The sequence below is a fragment of the Serinus canaria genome, chromosome 4, assembly GCF_022539315.1.
Source record: "Serinus canaria isolate serCan28SL12 chromosome 4, serCan2020, whole genome shotgun sequence".
Lineage (NCBI taxonomy): Eukaryota > Metazoa > Chordata > Aves > Passeriformes > Fringillidae > Serinus > Serinus canaria.
The window spans coordinates 9,434,746-9,454,143 of NC_066317.1; positions in this window are offsets into that span (position 1 = coordinate 9,434,746).

The window sequence follows — 19,398 nt, forward strand, 5'->3', positions numbered from 1 at the left end:
GTTTACTCAAAAGGAAGCCCATAGAAAGTGAGAGTATTTCTTCAAAGATTTGTCCCTTACTAGAAAAGAAACATAAACTAGTCTTGAAAATAATTTTCTGTCTGAGTAAAAACTGAGATTGACACACAGAACCTTTTTAAACCATAAGAAAGTAACCTCTGGCTGACATCATCTCCCTAATATTTCTACAAATCTCAAATTTACCTGTTAGGAAAACTCTAGGGGAAAAAAGATAGTCCAGTCTCCACATACTTTGTCAGTTTCCCTGTTTCTTGAGAAAGCAAATAACTACCCACCTATGCCAGCTGTAATTCTAGTTCCTGCAGTCTGGAAGCCAGTTCCGGACTGGGAATATTTTAATTAGACACCCAACAATCCTTTTACATCAATAGGTTTCTAAGCAAGACCACATAATTGTGGTGTGCTCATTTGGCACAGTAAAGTCTGATAAACTTAGTTAAGTCCATAATATTTAGGAAGCATACTACAATTAGGAAACTACTACCTTGGAAATTAAATTAAACGCTGATAACTGAGAGTCACCAGTGTCAATAGTACCCTGACTACAGTTCAAGATCCTTTATTTTCTCTTAAAAGAAAACACATTGGAAAATACACACTGCAACTTGAAGATGAGCAAAGTCTGATTTGTAATAGCTGTCTTTAGAGCACAGTTACAGGCACAGTGTGTCAGAAACCTTCCCTTCCAAAAAGCAGAGGGAATTCATCTGGATAATAACAGGTGACCTGGAGAACCATTGCTACAGATGTATGAATATTTTTCATGCACATTTGGAGAAAGATCTACTTGATTTAGATCAGGGAAATAAAAATTATGTGCTTGAATCAATCCTTCTTATTTGTGGTTCACTGGCTTTGAAGACTCTCCATTATAAATAAATGTAGAAGATGTATGGACATATTCTCCAATTGACTGCTGATATAAGTGGGCACAACTCCACTTCTATTTAATGACATCATGCCAATTTATTCCAACACTGATTCTGGCCTCTTGCATCTCAGCTGGAAGCAGCCCTAACACACGCAGCTTTATATGCCAATGGCAAGTCTCCAATTTGTCTTCCTTCTGAGATAAAAAACTGCTATAGCTTCATTGTAAAGGGTCATTGATATTCTCTGGATCAAGCAGGGAATTGACTATTAAGTAAACTACATCTATTTTTCCATTTATGAATTGACTGAAAATAAGCTGAAGATCTCCATGGATAAATTATTGATACAAAATGATGCCACATGTAAGTTTTAAAGCCAAAAAAGGGCCAAACAGTGCTTTCAGAGATGAAAGTATTTAGTGAAAAATTTAGTGGATTTGCTTAGAAGTATGCCTTGAGGAAAACTGCATAAACTTTATATGAGGAATATAAAAACATATTTACAGGTTTAACAGAATATCCAAAGTTCTAAACTTTAAATTTAAAGTGGTTAACTCATCAGTCAGTAGATGCTGGGAAGGTCCATGAATAAATAATGGCAGTAAATGAAGCAAGACTGGCCAACTTTCTGAAACAAAACTAAAATCTAATACATCTCTTTTTGAGAGGATGTAAATGTCAACTATAAAGGGTTTGCTGCAGGTTTGTGAATTCATAAATACTGTTACAATATTGAACCTTGGGCATTACACTCTGCAGCTGCAAAATAAATCTCACATTTTATTAAAAGGTTGCATTAAAAGTCTGTCCTGCTAGAGTCTGTCTCTAAAACTGTGAATAAACCTTACATGAAAACATCAAATTTTGTGGAAATTTAATGTGAAACATAAGCTCTTTCCAGGAACTTGTCAACATCCTGGAAACAGACTGACATTAATTCAAAATGTTTAAGCTTTCAATCAAATTTTGCAGAAGCAATTGGGCTCCAAATTTTAAAAAAGAAGAAAATTAAAAAAGAAATCAGAAAGCTTTGCAACTGAAGCCTTCACAGATGTCTGAAGAGGCTTCAGTGTTTCATACAGTACTTGTTAGCTTGTGAATTGTTTACATTATGACTCTAGAGAATTTAGATTCTGACAACCTGATTAAAACTGGCAACAGACTCTGATAGACTAATTACGTCTGGCACAAATGTAATCTGCATAACATAAGTAAAACATATTTTGTCTAACAGGCCAAAAATAATTAAATACAACAAAATCCTGCAAATAGATCACACCATCCACACCTCGATCCTGCCCTCTCTTTCCCCTCTCTTTTAAGTTTTCCATTCCTCGCGCCCAGTGCATTTCTAATGAAAGTTTTATATCTCATGTTGTAACCTGCTGCCTCAGGATGCAAGGGAAGGGTTTGAGACCTCCATCTGCTTTACATTTCACATAATTGGATGTCATCCTTTGTAACAGATTCAAACAGTATCAGAGCCTCGAGTAATAGTGACAGTGATGGTGGAAGGGTGGTCACAAAGACAGTAATTGAGAAAACCAAGACATAAACTCCAAACAAACAAATAATGTACTGGTGAACCAATCCCTGCAAGTGATACAGAATTAAATAAGTACTGTAAAGCTTCCATCACCAGCTAAAATACCTGATATTGAACACTTATGCACTTGAGTTCCCAAGGAAGGGTATGAACTAGTGAAGAAATTAGAATTTATAAAGTAATAGTCTGGATTGACTGAAGATAAAAAAGACCATAACAGAACAAACTAAGAATTATTTGTTCAGTCTGCATTTTTTTATACATCAGTTTCACTAAAATAAACAGAGGCCATTTTCTGAGCAATGAGATTTGAACATGGGACCTCTCAGCATGATACATTGCCCAGAGAAGTTATGGATACTTCCTACCCAGAATTGTTGAGAGCCAGGTTTAATGGGGCTTTGAGCAACCTGATCCATTGAAAGATGTCCCAGCCTATGGCAGGGGAGTTAGGCTAGGTAGTCTTTAAAGATCTCTTCCCACCCAAACCATTCTGCGACTCTCTGATCATGGGGTGTGGTATTTTCCACATGGGTCCCAGGATGAGGGAAGAGACGAGAAAGTTGACTCCATGTTTCAGAAGGCTGGATTTATTATTATATGATAGATAATATATTAAAACTACACTAAAAGAATAGAGGAAAGGATTTCACTAGAAGGCAAAGCTAAGAATAGAAAAGGAATCAAAACAAAGTCTTGTCTCTCACCGAGACAGTCCGGCCAGGTGAACTGTGATTGGCCCGTAATTGGAAACAGCCTGATGAGGCCAATCACAGATTCCCCCTGTTGCATTCCACAGCAGCAGATAAGAATTGTTTACAGTTTGTTCCTGAGGCCTCTCAGCGTCTCAGGACCGGAAAAATCCTAAGGAAAGGATTGTTCATAAAACATGTCGGTGACATCTCACCGTTTTTATTTTAAATAAATTGAAAGGAAAAATGTTTGCAATTTCATCTGTTGGACCAAGCAGAGGAAAGAACAAGCACCTGAGAGGCTTTGTGTTGCCAATCAAAATATCAATCAAATGCTGGTGTGGAACCATCAGGGAATTCTCCACCTGCAAAACACCAAATTCCATCACATCACCAAAACAATCTCAAGATAGAAAAAAATACAAAAACAATGCAAAGAAAGTTCATTGCTTCAAGTCCAAACAGCTGAGTTTCAGGAAAAAGTCCAAACTGAAGATGTTCCTTTTTGACATCGCTGACAGTCCCTTTTGGTCCTGAAACAGGCTTGCAAAATTTTCTGAGCTGCCAGCTCTTTCAACTCTTTTTATTTAATTTTTTTTTTTGTCTGAAAGAGCAGCAGCAGAGAGGAGCCACTGAGGCCCTCGTGGAAGGATCAGGGATCCCAGACCTGGCTCACAGAACGGTGGCCCAGGCCCTTGTGGAAGGATCAGAGATCCCAGACCTGGCTCACAGAATGGTGGCCCAGGTCCTAACGGGGGAAGCAAAGCCCCCAAACCCAACAGGTGCTGGCCGGGCGGAGGCCCTGGCCCAGGGAACCGAGCCAAATGGCCCAGACCCGGCCCAAGGAGCGGGCTCTGTGTTCTCTCAACCCGGCAACCTGCTGCCGATGCCAGGGCAGCAAGAGTGACCGAATGCTTCATCCCCTCTGAACCGGTGCAGACCAGCAGCTGGGGAAGAAAAGCTTTCCCAGGGACCATCACCCCAGATATGGGGGTGCTTTGTCCCCGGAGCAAGTGAGCGATGCTCACTTTCCACTGTTTCTCCTGCCTCTGCAACGCAAATGCAAAAGATGTTCCCTCTTTCCGCCCCTCTGTACCACCCCCTGTGGGCTGGGAACCAGAGGCAGAAGGCTCAGGAGCCCCCTCCCCCACACCACTGGGGCGCGCAGGGGGAGTCAGGCATTCCAACTCCCAGCAGGAACCCCCGAACCAAACCCGAATCGGCCCGCGAAAAACACTGAGTTTGAAAGCAAGCAGGCGGGCCGAGCTCGCAATCAGCTGTCGAGCCACAACCCCCCCACGGAGGGGCAGGCCGGAATCCCCTTCCCCTGTCCCAGCTCCCCCCGCAGGAGCAGCCTCGGGACAGCCCGAAAAGCTTGGGGGGGAATCCAAGCTGATCACACGGGCCGCGGCAGCCGCCGCGAGGGGCGGCGGGACTAAGGGCGGCTCCGATGATGGTTCCGCTTGGTGGTTCTCAACCTCAGCCTCCTCCACCGGCGTGGCAGGCGAAGGCAAGGCCACTGCGGTCGGAGCCCTCACGGGCTCTGCTGGAGGGTCGGACGCGGGAGGGACTGGCGCGGACGGCGTGGGACCGACCCCCGCCGGCACCGCTGTGAACACAATTGCCGGCTGCGATGCAGAAGGAGAAGGGACAAGGGCTGCAGGTCCCGACTCCGGGATGGGCTGCCGTCGATCGTCCCTGCTGTCGAGTGTGTCGCCTAGCAACTCGGGCGAAGCCGCGCGGGGCGGTGCTTCTGCCACGGGAACGCCGACAAACTCTGCTGGAGGCAATGGGTCCAGTCGGGGCTGAGGCGGTGCCGCAGGAGGGGCCGCGGGGACTGGCACCTCCTGCGGAGCGGGCCGGGGCGGGGCCCACGGCTCGGGCTCGGGCAGCAAAGCCAACTCACCTTCTCCCTGAGAGCAGCGATGGGGGGGTAGCGGTTCCGTCGGAGCATGCTCCAAAGGCGCAGAAAAAACTTTTCTTCTGCCGCGGGCAAAACTTCGCCCCCCCACCACCATTCGGGGGGGCTGGGAAGCTGCAGGCTGTGGTTTTGCACAAATTCCACTCTTGCCAGCTCCAGCGAAAAACGGCCTCTTGAATACGCAATGTCCTCGAATGAATATTCTATCAATTTCAAAATTGAGAAGAGAGTTTTGAATGATGGATAACAGTGAGGAGTTCCAAATCCCTCTTGGTGCAAAGCATCCTCAAAAACCAATGCCATGCAGTCCCATATGTAGGAATCAAGGGAATACAACAGATCAGGGAAAAAGCAATAGTATTTTGTCCATCTGAAAAACTCATAGAAATGTCTCTTCACCACAGGAACTCTACATCGATGACCCCATTTTTGCCAGAGGTTAATAACTTCTTCATCTCCGAAAGAGAATGGAACCTCTGCCTCCGTAGGCACCACTTCCACAACCTAGCCCACCCTGCACGAAGGGCAGCATTTTTAGGAAGGGCGGTGTAAACAGTACCTTGTGACAGTGTCCTCTGGGCTTCAGCAGGCTGCTCTGTGCTGCGAAGACTCACAGACATCTTGTCTCGGAGACTTTTCAAAAGGTTCTCTCTGTGGCCAGCCTTGGCTGTGAACTCTGTCCAACTTCAGGATCTTCAGTTCTTCAGCTCCTGGCTAGAAGCCACTTCTGTGGTCACCTGTGTAGGTGACCATCGATGCCAAACATTCGGGGTTTACCCAAATGTAGCAATGCTCCTCTGGGCTTACCAAATGAAGAATTCTTCTTCACTCAGGGTCCAATTGTGGTGACTTCTTCACTCGAGGCACCATCTGTCAGTTCTGTCCTCGGTGTTCACCTTCTGTGGTGATGTCCCATTTTTCACTCAGGGTCACCATATGTGGTATTTTCCACATGGGTCCCAGGATGAGGGAAGAGACGAGAAAGTTGACTCCATGTTTCAGAAGGCTGGATTTATTATTATATGATAGATAATATATTAAAACTACACTAAAAGAATAGAGGAAAGGATTTCACTAGAAGACAAAGCCAAGAATAGAAAAGGAATCCAAACAAAGTCTTGTCTCTCACCGAGACAGTCCGGCCAGGTGATCTGTGATTGGCCCGTAATTGGAAACAGCCTGATGAGACCAATCACAGATTCCCCCTGTTGCATTCCACAGCAGCAGATAAGAATTGTTTACATTATTTCCTGAGGCCTCTCAGCGTCTCAGGAGGGGAAAAATCCTAAGGAAAGGATTTTTCATAAAACATGTCGGTGACAATGGGGTCTTCATCCCATCTCTGCAGCAGATCTGAACAATCTCTTCCAATGGTATAGAGGTGGCCTGACCAATGAACAGAGTGCAAAATGGGAAAGGAACCATAAAGGAGGTTTGACCTAGCAGGTCTTACTTGGAAGAGGGACAGTTTTCTGCAGATGCCAACTCCAGGAACTTTGTCAGAGATAAGACTGAAAAATTGGCATTTCACTCACTTGGCTAAAGGAGCTCATAGCATCAGCAGACAGAGCCTTATGCTGTAACTATGACAGTGAAAGGACAAGGAAATATTTTTCCACTATTATCAATGATATTTGGCCATTAATGTAAAATGCTGTTGTGTTTTCAGGAAAATTCTTTGCAAAGGGAAAATCTTCATGCTGTGGCTGGGTAATATTTTTGTATGTTGTACCTTCTGAAGGTGGGTTGGACAGACACAAACCTGGAAGACAACACTGCAGTAAAGGACAGATGGATTAAACTCTCTTGCATTCATCCTGCTCTTAATTGTTTTTCACATTTGTAGGTAACATGAGAGTTTCCATGAGAACATCCTTAAGGAATAGGGGTACTTTCTCATTAAGAAATTACATATTAGCTCTAAGTACCAAAATGGGGGAGCTCTTCTCTCCACAGACAGGATCTGCTCTGATCTGGGCAACACACCATGGTGAAACCCATCCAGGCTCCATCCAAAGATGCATGAACACAGGGTGCCCAGCAGCTGAAGGGACATAAGATTCACTAGTTGTCTATATTCTGCTTCCTATTCTGTCTTATCAAATCAGTATCTTACCAAACATTTTGGTTTTATGCCTCTCCCACAGGAATTATGAAAGAACCCTGCACCACCTCTCTCTCCATCACCCAGTGCAGAATATCAGCTAACAATTCAACCCACAAATAAATACTAAAATAAATAAATTAACCTCATAAAGGCTAAGAATGCTGGTTTTATCTGCCTTAAACACTAAACTACGCAGACCAGCTCCACTGATTACGAAGAAATCATCAGTGATAACCAAAGCTGGTCTTAATAAATTCCAGTCTTCTGACTTTTGCAGAGCAGGCTGTATTTACCCCCAAATGGAAGACAATTTATGTGGTACAATAACCTTAAAATGAATGAAGGTTTTCCAGGGATATTATAGCTTAGCAAGCATCGGCTTTTTTTCTTAAAGGAATATTTTTTTTCATAAAGATCACAGCTTCTACAGAAAATAATGATAGAATTTAGTCAGGATGTCAGGAATGAAGACCACATGGTTATAGTGAGAAATAACATTTAACCTTTCTCTTGTGGCTGATGAAGGCCAGTGTAGTATTTTATTATCAACATTGGCAGGTGATTTATTACCACTGTTCCTACTCCGGTAAAACCACATTAAGCTGTGCTTGATGTACCATTTGTTATCTTCAAACTCCCTATACACTTTCTGCATGCATAATCCCATTCTTCTAAGACACTTCAACAGAAAATGGTAAATATTTAAGTCATGATTCCAAATTTATCAAAAGCTTAGGAACTGAAATGCAGTAGCTAAATGGATTGTGCAAGACTAACGATGCCAACATAAAGCTTAAGTCTTATGAAGAGTGATGTAATGCATCTGAAACAGCAGTCATGCATAATAATGTGGGAAGGTAGATTCAGGAGAGACAGAAAGTAAATCAGTAAGAGACTTTAAAGGAGAACAGAACTTCATAGAATAAACTCTCATAATGCCATTTGCTTACATAAAAGTAAAATTTACATCAAGAAATCTATGAAATAACATTTCAGATACAATTCTACTGCAATTCGTGCCTGGACTCCATGGAACACAGAGAGATTAATGTGAAAATTTCCATAAATGGCAATAGCAGCAATTATTTACATTTTATTTAATGGTACAAGGGTGTTTCACCAAATTGTGTTGTTACATCTCCTTTCATTTCATAGGTGAGGATATATAACAAAAATACAAGGAAAAGAGTATATAAGACTTGTTTTACTGTTCTCCTTTTCTTTTAGCAGCTTAATGTTACATACATGGTAAATAACATATTTTGCCTTACTAGAAGTGTGTGGGAGTGTTTTATGAAATTTTGTCTGTTACAATCTGAAGTGTGAATCTGAGAACACTTGACTTCAATTAAAGCTTAGATCAGAATCAACACTGGCACCCATGGTCACTTAGGAAATGAAATGGATATTATTAAACCTAGAGAGAGAGATTAAGAATACTTCCCCAAACACAGCTTGTCTCTTATTAGAGAGACAACCATGAGGCATGAAGCAAAACCCATCTTCTAAAAATTTAGTTACAAAGTCAACAGTTTGTCATCTCTATCCCAAGAAAGTCAAATTAAATGTTATTTAGTTTTGCTTGAAAATGTGCAATCTATCATCTTGAGACTTAAGGATTTTGTCACTAGAGTTAACAAGAAAGATGAACTCTTTTCTGAAAAGCACTCAAAAATTGAAATTCATAGAGTTAATCAAATAGAAAAAAATCTAATGAATGTTGTATAGCCTAAGTAATAATTCATTCAGTTATTTTGAAATACTTTATCTCTTCTGATAAGAAAAATATTAGCTATCTAATTAACAAAAAGTTTTCCTTGATAATCAAGATTTTTTTTTTTAATCATGAAAAAATAAGAGACATTTCTCTTCTTACTTTTAAAATTAAAGGGAAAAAATCTTATTTTATTAGACAAAATTCCTGGGAACAGAAGGTGTTTGATTTACTCTATGACAAGGAAAAAACTTTGCAGCTTTTCTAATCTTTTTGTCTTATTTTCAAAGGCTGATAAGGATTGCTGAATAACAAGAAAACTTCAAAACAGAAGAGTCTCTTCTGCCTTTGTCTAACAATTTCCTCTGTCTGGGATAGTTCTTCCTTCCCCTCATGCATGTACTCTGCTTTGCTTTGCATCCTCATTAGATATGTATGAGTTCATTACTTAGCAAACTGATGAAATATTTTCTTCAAAAGCTCAGCATGGCAGTGTGATATTTGACTAAACAAGTCAATTAAACTGAAGAAGATAAATTACATTCCAAAAGAAAGGTAACATTAGATAACTACCACAAATTCCTAGCAATTCATTAGAGTGCTCCTGAGTTTATCTCTCCCAATTTAGTATGCAAGGAGAATGTGATAGTAATGAAAACAACACAGATTATTTATTCTCTTAATCAATCAGTTTCAAACTTCTGAGTAACAAGTTTACTCAAGTTAATTGAACTTATAACTTTGTCAAATCCAAGCCTAGTGCAAGCACAGCCAAAATCTGCCAGTCCATAATGCGGCACGCAAGGAAGAGCTGCCACCTATTGTACGTTTCAAAGCACTGATTTTCCCAGGACGATCAGCGATAAATTACTTAATTGCTAAAAAATAAAGCATTATGGTGTCCTCCTGCCTATCCTGCTGAAAGATAAGTATTACTGGAGGCAGAAAATATGTTCAGTCTCATTTTTAAATTCAGAAGAAAATAATAAATAAACTCCACTTCAAAATAAGAACCATCTTCATTCCTTAACATCAACTAGCCTCTTCATGGAAAGACTTTTGTTTAATCTTCAATTGTTTTTAACTATTTTAAATAATGGTTGTGGTTTTGATATTAAAAAAAATTACTTATATGCTTATTATTATATCATCCTGAAACCACCCAACTGTCTCTTATGGAAAGAGAAAAAGCCAAATTATTTGCAAATCAATTCACTGAGTGAAAAATTTACTTACAACTACTTCATTTTAAAGCGAAAAAGGAGAAAGGGAACTAATGAGGAATTCAGTTCAGCCATTGTATGGCTGTCTGGACACATCAGACCAGCTTCTGATTACTTCACTTGTTGTCCATCAAAAATAAATTTGTTGAGAAAATTGAGTGCAGGGGAAAATCCAGATCATTTTGGTTGGTGTAAAGATTTTATGTCACTGATTCATAATAATTTCTCGTGTTCCTGGTGTCCTGTGTTTTTCCCGTGTTTCAGCTGAGTGTTTGTGACCCTAGCTACTCTTGAATAATTCTTCCTGTCTACATCTTTTCCTTCAGTTTGGAATACTTTATTGTTTCTAAAGCTGTTTAGTTTCTTTTACTCTCCACAATTATAAATTACAGCACTTCAGTAGATTTCATCAGTAGTGATGCAGCTGGAGAGATTTATGTAAATTTCACTCTTAGGTGGGGGTCTCTGCACGATCAGGCCTACAGTCTGCAGTTTGAGCTTTATGGGGAAGACTGATTACATCTGATATAATGCTATTATAAGTTTATCAAGTGCAGTAACACAACCACAGCTTGAATTTCTTGTCTGCTGCCACATTAAAATCTAGTTTTTCAGAGAAATTAGAATTTCAGCTTTCCTAACAGTATGCAGTCCTTTGCAAGGGTGCACTTGTGTCTATCACATGGTTCCTATCTAGATGCATGGCATGACTTCTACTTAATACAAATATTCTGAGTTCTACTCAAAATACAGCTAGAAGAGAATATGATCAAATAGGGCTTGGCTCAACCACATTAAATAGATTGTACTGCTGTGTTTGAATAATTTAGATCAGTTTCATGAATTAAAAACAAAAAACCCCAAAACCTCAACAACATTAGACAGCATGGGGAGAAAAAGATAATAATTCTACAGGTTGTTATTTCATGCTGGGTATCTAGTCCTAGGCCCAAGACTGTCAGCTGACTTGGTGTCTTATTTTGACAATAAATACCCACAGTGCACAGGGATTGCTGCTTGCACAGGCTGAAAGCAAGGATAACCACTGCAGGGATTCTCAGCAGTCTGCTTTCAGTGAGAGATTTGGAAAGCAGATAATCACTTAGTTGGGGATCCCCTGTGCTGATGAATGTGCTGCTTAGCTCACTTCCATGCTGACTTATTATTAGGTGGCACATTGTTATCAAATAAATAGTTCATTTTCAGCAGGAACTAGGTATCATTTTCATATGAATCATGGACCATTGTAATTCTCCCCTTTCTTTTATCCTCCCCTACAAAAAGGAAATACTGACTGTCAAAGTGCAGGGTTTCTGAATTCCTGCTGTGCACAATTTCCCCCTCTATTGGGTAAAGAGTGTAGGAGACAATAAGACATAAATGAGAGGAAGAATATATTGGGGAACAGCAGGAACAGGATGATGTCTACCTGCACCTACACCTGCACATCCCAGTTACCTCTGCATATTGAGCACTAAGCAGACCTTTTGAGCCATGCAAAAGTGTGATGTGGGTCATTTCATTTGCAGTGAGCAATGCAGAATTGTCTGTGCAACATGCACCACTAATAACAGTAGTCCTTCTCTCTTGCTAGTCAAATCTGCATTTGTGTGTCAGCCACAAGAATGCTAGAAGATCATGCCTGCACAGTGGCATGGTACTTCCACAAGCTGTGTTTCTCTTCTCAGAATGCACAGTGGTACTTGCATTACAATTTTCTCCCACATTTACCTTCCTTAGCATGTTCAAGTTTCACGTTAATTAAAATTAAAAGAAGAATTTTTAGATCCTGATTGTATCACAGGGATAAAATAAAAAAAAAAAGATACTGTTTTAACATTGTGAAAGTAACATGAAAATATTCAGTTATAGTTCAAAGTCCTCTTTCAAATTTGGTCTTATTCTGGTTCTGCTTAAGGGAAAGTTAAAATTTAAAGCTTTTTCAACAGGAGGTATATGCCTGCACTTCACTCATTCAAAAGTAATGTTGACTTTGCAAGTCTAGTAATACACAGTCACATGTTTGAATTGTCTTGGAAAAAAAATAATTGTACCTTTGGAATGGTGCCAAAAGTTATATGCATCTCCTGCCAAATCATAAATTTTTAATATCAAACATGGTCAATTTGAAGTAAAAAGACATCATTCATCACTCTCTCTAATGCTTTAAAGGTAATTTAAACAAAATAATTGTCTTAAATGCAATATATTTAATGGCAGTTATATTAAATTTGATTTTTTGTGATAAGATTTGGAGGTGGAAAATTAGAACAGTTGCCCAGGTAAATTTTCTTTTAATGTTGTTTGGTTGGGGTATTTGTTTTGATTGTGTTTTGAGGGTTTGTTGTTGTTGCTTTTGTCATTGCTTGGGGTGGGGGGGGGTATTATTTTGCTTTTGCTTTGTTTTGTTTTGTTTTGTTTTTAACAAAACCATACATGTGTTGAGAAATATGCGATTGTCAATTTGTTGTGCTTGTTTTTCCACGTTTCAATTGCACCAGTCAATATCTGATTTCCACGATATCATAACTGAGACAAACTCCAACACAACTCTTACACACCTCCATATATCCTTATTGAGGATTCCATAAGGAATCCTTTTAAAATTTACTTAGAGAAGGCAAAGGAAAAGTCCTGTCTTCCACTACCAATAGTTAGTATCTCATCTATCTGTTTGTTACCAGTGCAAAATACAAAGAGGACTTTGAAATATCCTGGTATTGCTGTAGCATTTGCTTTCATCTCCTTAAATTTTGTGACACTGATATTTGTATAGCTGGGGTCATGATAAATAGCTGACTCCAACACACAGAATAGGGATGAAAAAACTTTTTGCGTGGGAGACCTTTCTATGATTTGAAGGTTTTACTGAGTATCTTGATCTACCTTAAATTGGCTCTGCCAGCAGAGTTTTTGTTGATGGTTCTGGGTGCTGAAAGCACAGGATGCATGGATATGAGCTCATTGTCTGGGCTCATTTTGCTTAAGAAGGTGGTAAGTTACCTGTATGGAACTGTTTTGATAGCAGAACAGACTGGTACAGCAACCTCAATTCTTTTCTGCTGATTAGTTTCATAGTGTACTTTCTCATTTCTTAGTCATTTAAGGGTTGCATGTAAATTATGAGCAGTCAGACAACATTAAGTGTAATGTATTTTATGACTATGTATGTATATAAAACGAACATATGGTGTTACTTTGATTTATTGGACTATGATTAAATATTAAACTTTTATAGCTTCATCCTCCATGAAGCATAAATTCTGCATCATATTCTATGTATGTTGCTCTATAATTTCAGATAAGAAATATTATGAAGTGTGTAATTTTGCTGTTGAAAAATTATCAGCAAAACTAATCAAAGTATTCCAAGATATTACAGAATAATTTGATTTTTCTGTATTAAAGACTATAATAAACCCTGTTCCTTGAATAGAAAGACAAGTTATAAATTATCTCCATGTTCTAAATCTTTAACTACCAAAAATATGTGTTCCATACCTATAAATTCAGTAAAAGCTGTGAATAACTCTTCCCCAAACTTAGAAACCTGGTGGAATTGATACTCTTCAAAGAAGGCAGAACCTTTTTCATAGAAGAACTATTTCCTACAAAATCTAGGCACCTCCTCTGGGATTTACAGTTTGGAATACACATACCTTCCTTGCAGATGCTTATCTAAGGAAAGGCAAGCTGGAAGGTTTGATTTCTAATCCCCTTTTTCACTTCATAGCCAGCACAAAAATGTAGAATAATTGTAAATTTAAATGTTCTTGGATTCAATCAGGAACCAGGCCCAGCTTCAAACTGGTTTCAGTTTTGCCCACATTTAATGAAAAGGATAAAATGGAGTTTGATGGGTTACATGCGTAAGGTTTGTTGTCTGTGAGGAACAGTAAAATAGTTCATGAAGAGAAAGAATAGAGGACAGCCAGCTATGCATTTATATGCCCCAAAATTCAATGTCAAAATTGCATATCTTTTAGACACTTTGATTGATTCCTTCCAGTTGTTTGATGATGGCAGAAAATATTATATACTGAGGAAACATACTTATTATGGCTCAAAATTAGTATGATTAGAGATACTGAAGATAGGTCTTTTGGTATGGGCTCCAACACAGCTTCACAGGACATTTACACACTACAGTTAAGAGTATTTGCAGTTGCTCAAATATGAGAAATGTCACAGACTATCTCAGTATAAATATTGACTGTGGAGAAAATTAGGAATATTACGAAATTCATAGAGCATCAGATTTCAGACTTACATTCTGCAGACTATAGAAACAAATCAATATTAGAAAATGCTCTAATATATCTACTAGATAGTTATTTCCATATGTGCTCTCATTATCAATTAAAATCAAAACACTAAGAAAAAAAAACAAATCAAACTCTTTCTGCTGAAAGCCTAGAACCATTAAACGAATAATATATGTCACTGGAATTTTTTTACTTGTATGTTTTCTTATATTTATTTATCTATTATCAAGGTAAAGCAATTAAGATAGATGTAGAGGAAGGTGGCCAGAAAAATATAAAAACTCCATAGATATTGACAGCTCTGGCTGCTGAGTTTTAGAAATTGACTGTATGGAAGGGAAGAGAGGCAGTGTACACATTGGAAAGGTAAGAGTACTAGATATTTGAGGAAAAGGAAATAATTTGGAGATAAATACTTCTTATCCAAAAGGCCAACTATGCTCTAAGGTTCTTTTCAAAGCAGGAGTCTTGTTTGCATTTTGCAGGTCTATGGAATTTTCCAGATTATGCAGCAATATGTTAAGTTACTGTTATTACAATATATCTAGCAGTTGGAGAGTTCATCTGGGACATTTGTGGAGTCAAGTCAACATTACCTAAACCAAAATGTTACTAAATTCTTGAGCATCTTTTGAAGAGTCCTGCCTCAGAGAGGGAAATTAGCCTGAATGTTTCTTTCCGAAGGAACAGGAGATGAAGAAAAGCCGAGTGCTTAATGGCAGTCCCACAGAAGTCACTGATTCCTTATTTCAAAATAAGGAATACCAACCTGAACCTTAAACCAGTGGCTACACTCACTGACATCTCCACTCTTCCCTGAGTTCCATGGGACTCAGCATCAAACTGGCTGCCCCTACTTGTTTTGGAGAAATAAAAATCTCAGCATGTGCCTGTCATGTTGTTTTCTGTTCCCATCTATTTTCATCCAATACACTTCATTATGAAAAAAAACAGTACTTTAAATTTTAAGATTGCTTTGCTACCTTATGATAGGTTTTATACAGGAAAAGACAGGGATATTCTGCTTCTAAAATACTCTCTGCTATCTGGAGTCAAGCTGACAGGTTTGGAAATAACAGCCAGTAACTAGCATCTATTTTCTACTTGTCAGATACAGTTCTAGGGTAACTTAATGATGAGATTTAACTATTTCTGTATCAATTTGCTGAAGTAAACCTGGAGTCTTAGTGCTTCTGTGTGCAATAGTTAATAGGAATGGTATTCTGAATTTATCTGGTGGGTAGGCAGCTCCTTAAAGTGAGATAGACTGATAATTATTTTAATGTCATTCTTTCATCTCTTAGAAGGCTTCTGAAAAGTCTAATTAGTAGGACAAATGAGGAAAGGCCATAGTGGAAAGACACCCATATGCAGAAGGAACTGTTGATAAGAAAGCTGAAAGCAATTGAGTTCATATGGAAAAGTAATATTAAAAGGTAATTCTCACTAACAAGTAAAGAAAAGCTGTCATTATTTCCATTCCAATAGAATTTTGCCAGTTATCTGACAAAACAGGTAAATAAACAGTAGAGAACACAGTAATGACAAACATGATCCAAGAGCATTAACGATTGTATTGAATGGCCTCAATATCAGTACAGTTCTCACTTTTGGTGGTGGAGGTGTGTTGTTGGGGCACAATGGACAGAGGCACTTGTAACTTGCTGAATTTACAGTTAATTCTCCAACCTGAAAACGACTGCCAGCTCCTCACTTAGAAGAGCGGGTTTGTGCTCTAAGTTCTTGTCTAAAAATTGCTTTCCAATCCTCAGCCAGAATGAAGTCTATGTTTTTAACTGCTTGACCTTAAGCCTTGTCATGGTTTCACACCAGCCAGCCACCAAGCTCCACGTTGCCATTCACTCCCCCACCAGAGGGACTGGGGAGAGAATAGGAAGGATAAAAGGTAGAACATTTCTTTGCTGAGATAATAATACAGTTTAATACAGAAAGCAAAAGCATTGCACACAGGAAAAGCACAAGAAGGCATTAATTGCCTACTTCCCCATGGCAGGCAGGTGTTCAGGCATCTCCAGTGGGGCCCCGTCATTCCCAATGGTGACATGGGAACACAAACACCATCGCTCCAAATGCCCCCTGCTGCCTCCTTCTCCTCACTTTATATACTGAGCATGATGCCACATGGTCTGGAGTGTCCCTTTGGTCAGTTGGGATCACCTGTCCTGGCTGGGTCTCCTCCCACTCTCCCAGGCACCCCCAACATCCTCACCAGTGGGGCAGCACAAAGAGCAGAAAAGGCCTTGGCTCTGTGTGAGCCCTGCTCAGCAATAACAGAAACATCTCTGTGTTATCAGCCCTGTGTTCAGCACAGATCCTAAACAGCCCCACAGCAGCCACTGGGAAGAAACTTAACCCAGGCAAAACCAGCACAAGCCCACAGGAGGAAAATTCACAGTACTCATTAATCCTACTGCAAACAATGTGGGTGCTCAGCAGACTGTTTTGTGAGCTGTAGATCTCCCTGTGGAGCAGGGAACATGTGAAAGAACATGACTGTAATTCACTGCAAGTATTGATTGCAATTGACTCATTAAGAAGGAAATCAATTCCTGTGAAGTATATAAATTTGAAAGTGGGAATCAAATGTGAATGGAGATAGGGTTTTGGTATTCATGAAAGACATCTAATAATAGGTTCAGAAGATTGAAACTAAAATGTTTTACACAGAAAAAGACAGGTTCATTCTTAATGCCCCTGATTTCTATCTACTGCTGCTTTTTCTTTACTACACATTCCACTTTCCTTTTCAGTAAACATGATTGTTATTCTTTGTACTACCTGGCACTGTTTTGACATATCTACAGTACTGTAAATGTCTTGCTCCTTTAAACTCCTTATCAACCCTTACCATTAAATATTTTTGTTCCTTTTTATTCACAACATGAAATGAAACACTTTATGAATATTTGAAAATTTTAAATTAAGCCATTCAGCGACCCCCCCACTCTGTACTTCATATTCCATGTAAATTGAACATATAATGAAGGGAAATATCATTAAAGTATATTTACTTAATTACAAAGTACTAGTTTAAATTTTTATGAAATGGAAATTGGGAGAAAGACATTTCTGGCAAGAAATGACATGAACTTTTTCTGTCCAAGAGCTATTTTCTAAATAATTTCTGAAATGTTTTACTTCCATAATTTGAGAACTTTGATTCTAGTGCCTATGTTTCTATATGGAAACACTTCATTTTTTGTACATTAATAATAAGGAATCAAAGATCTTTTAAGTAAAATACACACTTAAACTATAAAGTCTGTTTTGTTGAACCCTTAATTTTGATGAAAGCCTGTTTCTTGGGAAAAAAAATATTTTGGCATTTCCATGTTAACTTTAGAGACTTTAGAGTAAGACTTCCTAAGGAAAAATTCATCCCATTCCTCACCACCTTGAAACAGACATGCTTATCAGTGCTTTCTTGTTCACTTAATTAGCCTCCACTCCTTCTGCCAGGAGTTGTCTGGGCTGTGGAGGGCTGCACAGGGGTTTTTCACTCAGATCTAGCCGTGATTCTAAGGCCTTGTCATCTTCAAAAAGAAAAGGGAAAAACTAATCCTCAGGGGTTTGAGCCTGATAGCGGGCACAGAAGTTTGGTCTACATGTGACTGACTGCTAAATTCTTCAAGCTAACTACTGGAAAACACTGAATTTTTCCAACAGTGAACCAGTGACAGATGGGATGACAGTAATGCAGAACCAGATTTGTTTGCATAGGTAGAAAGATTTACAGATTTTATCCAACACCACCAGTCTGTAGAAGCTACAAATATCTCCACAGCCACACAGCAGACACCTGACAGAGCATCTCTTTACCCTTAAAAAAAGCATCTCCTGGGGGTATGGAAAAACACTTGCAAGGAATCCCAGGAAAGTGAGTGCTTAGAAAGAGAATTAATGTTAGACATCCATCTTATGAAATATTTAGAATTTTAGATTTTTCGTGTTTTGTTTCTTCCAATCAAATTAAGATGGTCACTCTCATGGCAGAATGAATGATGTTTGCCTGTAATATAAATGGAATCTATATTTATAGTATTTAACTTCATTCAGTTCCTATAGGTTCTTTATTTGACATTTTCATTCTCTTCTGTCAAGGCAAGGCCTTCCAGCTTTGTGTCATCAGTAAATTTCATTTACACCATCCTTCTTCTTGTGTGCCAGGATAACTAATGAAATTACTGAAGATTTATTCTGCTAAGATTCCTGTAGCCTGATACTCTCCCCTTTCAACATAAGCAGTTGTTATTCAAATTCATCCAGCTCCTTAAAACCTTACTATTAATATGCCAATCAGTGTTTTCTCCACTTCAGCTAATTTCTCCTTTATGACTATCAGTACTTTTGGGTTACTGCTGCAGAGCACTGAAGAACCATGCACAGAAGTGCACAGCCAAAGCAGCATCTGCTTTTCCCCAGTCATACCCATGACTGAATCACTCTCATCAACTCTGGATTTTTTCATGAGGAGCTGATTTGTAAAACACAGGATAAGTCCAGACCTGCACAATATTGTGTGGGCAACTCTAGTGCACACAATTGTGTGTCATTTCTATGATTTGTTTTCTTTTTTTTTCAAATGGCATCAAATCTACCTGCTGTGGGAGTAATAGATTTCTGTATGCTTAAATTATTATTTTGGAACAAAATAAGCTAAGAAAACTCTTGGAGGACCACTCCATACTTTGTGAATTTTATCTTGGGGTTTTGGAGCTGCTATAAAATAGCTGGTGTTAAAATGTTCCACACCTTCAACCAGTAAGACTATAATCTATGTTTTTTATCAGCTGACAGCTTGCCTGTGTTTGTGTGGAGTTACAATGAATTGCTCAGACAATTGCTAGTAGAACAAAGTCATAGATGTGAATCTCCAGCTATGTTTTTCAACCTACTGTGTCATTTTATTTGCTTCAGGCACATTTTCAATACAGTCAAATTAATAAGTTGAGATATTTCCTTGAAATCTTGCTGTAAATATTTATATTCCTTCATTTTGCTTTTTTAGACCTTATG